We start from the raw sequence: 212 nt of genomic DNA on the forward strand, positions 1-212 counted from the left end.
GGGACCTGAGCAGATCATCTAGTCCGACCCCCCGCCATGGCAGGAAACAATACTCCGGGGGAACAGTGACTCCCCCAATGCCTGCTGATCCCCCCTGACTAGTTTATAACAGGCCACAAGATCCCCCCTCAGCCTTCTGTTTTGGAGGCTGAACAGGTTCAGGTCCCACAGCCTGTCCTCATAGGGCCTGCCCTGCTGCCCCCTGATTATTT

The sequence above is a fragment of the Crocodylus porosus genome, unplaced genomic scaffold, assembly GCF_001723895.1.
Source record: "Crocodylus porosus isolate Cpor-Errol unplaced genomic scaffold, CroPor_comp1, whole genome shotgun sequence".
NCBI lineage: Eukaryota > Metazoa > Chordata > Crocodylia > Crocodylidae > Crocodylus > Crocodylus porosus.